Below are 2,560 nucleotides of genomic sequence, written 5' to 3' on the forward strand. Positions count from 1 at the left end.
CACTTCAGTGCTCCTGTCCAGCATCTCTGAGGGAGCCCAGCTCCATCACCCTGAACTGTGAGTTCATGTCTGTGCTTCGAAGCTGCCCAGGGTGTGGTAATTTGTTACAGCAGCCCTAAAAATGTTAACAGTGAATTAAATTTCAATAGTTGCTGGAGGATAACCCTCCATGGCCATTTCCTACATGTACCTTATAATCAGAATGGCACATAGTGACTGAGGCGGCAAGGCCCACACCCCACAAGGTCTTTTCATTGGAAACATGCCAAAGAGGTGTGCATGCTCTGCAAGAGGGCTCCCACTGCGTGTGTCGCAGGGACTCTGGACTGAGAGGTGCTCTCCAGCCCCCTGCAGTCCTCCTTAAGATGCAGACCATAATTCAGGGGTCACAGGTATGGCCTGAGACTCTAGTCATATGCATGCTGCTGACCTCAGACCACACCTGTCACAAAAACAGCTTTTGGTTCATGCCACAGTCAAGTCTGGGCAAACAGTGGGCTAACCTGGAGATAGATTCAAAAAAAGGATGCTTCCCCTAGTGTGGTGTGAATCAGGAGATAGAAGCCTGCTCAGGGACACTGGCTATAACAGTGGTCAGGAGATCGAACTCTTCAGCAGGATATTTAATTTACTGTGCTTCAATTTTCTGATGAGGAAACAGTTAAAATAGCTTGCAGAAAAATCCTCTCTCTAGGATTTTAAAGCTCTTCTTAAATGCAGATGCATCGAACATTTAAAGATGCTTTAATGATAATAATATTAAAACTAAACAATATCCTTTAAGTAAAGCCTATATTTTTTCACTTGTCAAACATCTAATTATCTTTTTGATCATTTATTATTTTATTAATATCATTATTTTATTTCCAGCTGGGCTCAGTTAGCAGACCCTAGAGGTCTAGTGGGACATTAGTCTATAGGGGGATTAGTTTTCTTTTATTTTAAAGAGAATAAAAAAATACATAAGACATTAGAAATGATAGACAATTTCAGAAAAAAACCCCAAGATGATAGATATTCAACAGTGGTTGCTATATTGCATATTGCTGTCTTTAGTGTAGTTGCTCAGAGTAGAGATAAAGGCATGGAAAACTGATCAAAGTACAGATTTTAGGCATTAACTGCTACCTTCAAAAAACATAGAAATTAGTACTACAATCATCTTAGCTATCCTTAAACAGCTAATTATTAAAGCACAGACACTTATTGTTGGAATTTTAATCACAGCATTAGAGCTGATGGTAGGGCAGAGTAAACTAGAAGCTAATATTTCCTTTAAATTCATATTTGACAATGTGAGGAATGGATTCCATTTGATTAGGAACAGGCCTGAGGCTACATCAGATATATGAGCTCTTGTTTCTTCCAGAATACAGCATTATGTGTAAGGTAGCACACCTACAATCCCAGCTATTCAGGAGGCTGAGGCAGGAGAATCACAAGTTTAAGGCCAGTCTGTTCAATTTTGAGAGATCCTATCTCACAACCAAAAAATAAAAAGAGCTGGGGATGTAGCTCAGCAATAGAACTTGTGTATCCCTGGGCTCAGTCCACAGCAACACTCGCACATGAGCACACACATTCAGATATATCCCCCCACATGCACACACACATACACATATGGATGTATCCTGCATGCACGCACATACACATGTGCACTAGCATGAATGTATTCGCCATGTGCACACACTTGCACAGGCACACACACACAGATGTATTCCCCTATGCACACACAATGCACTAACATAGATGTATCTCCCATGCACACACACATGTGCACCAACACAGATGTATCCTCCATGTGCACACATATGCACTTACATGCACACATGGATGTATCCCCCATGCACAGACACACATGCACATGCACACACACAAGGATATATACCCATGCACACACTCATGGATGTATCCCCCATGCACACATATGTGCACACACACGGATGTATCACTCATGCACACACATTTGTACACACAAGGATATATCACCATGTACACACAAATAGATGTATCCCCATGCACACACAATGCACTAACATGGATGTATCCCCCATGTACACACACATGTGCACCAACACGGATGTATCCTCCATGTGCACACACATGCACTTACATGCATGCACACATGGATGTATCCCCATGCACACCTATGTGCACACACACAGATGTATCACTCATGCACACACATTTGTACACACAAGGATATATCACCATGTACACACACGGATGTATCCCCATGCACACACATGCACACACATGGATATAGCTCCTATGGACACATAGGTACACACATGAATGTATCCCCATGCACACACACATGGATGTATCCCCATGCAAACACATGCACACATATGGATGTTCCCCCATGTGCACAGATGGATGTATCCCCATGCACACACGGATGTTCCCCCGTATTTATGCACATGGATGTATCCCCCATGCACACACATGTGCACACACATATTTACACACATGAATGTATCCCCATGTGCACACACATGGATGTATCCCCATGCAAACACATGCACACATATGGATGTTCCCCCATGTGCACACATGG

This window comes from Octodon degus, unplaced genomic scaffold (genome assembly GCF_000260255.1).
Source record: "Octodon degus isolate 3935 unplaced genomic scaffold, OctDeg1.0 scaffold00152, whole genome shotgun sequence".
NCBI classification, from domain to species: domain Eukaryota; kingdom Metazoa; phylum Chordata; class Mammalia; order Rodentia; family Octodontidae; genus Octodon; species Octodon degus.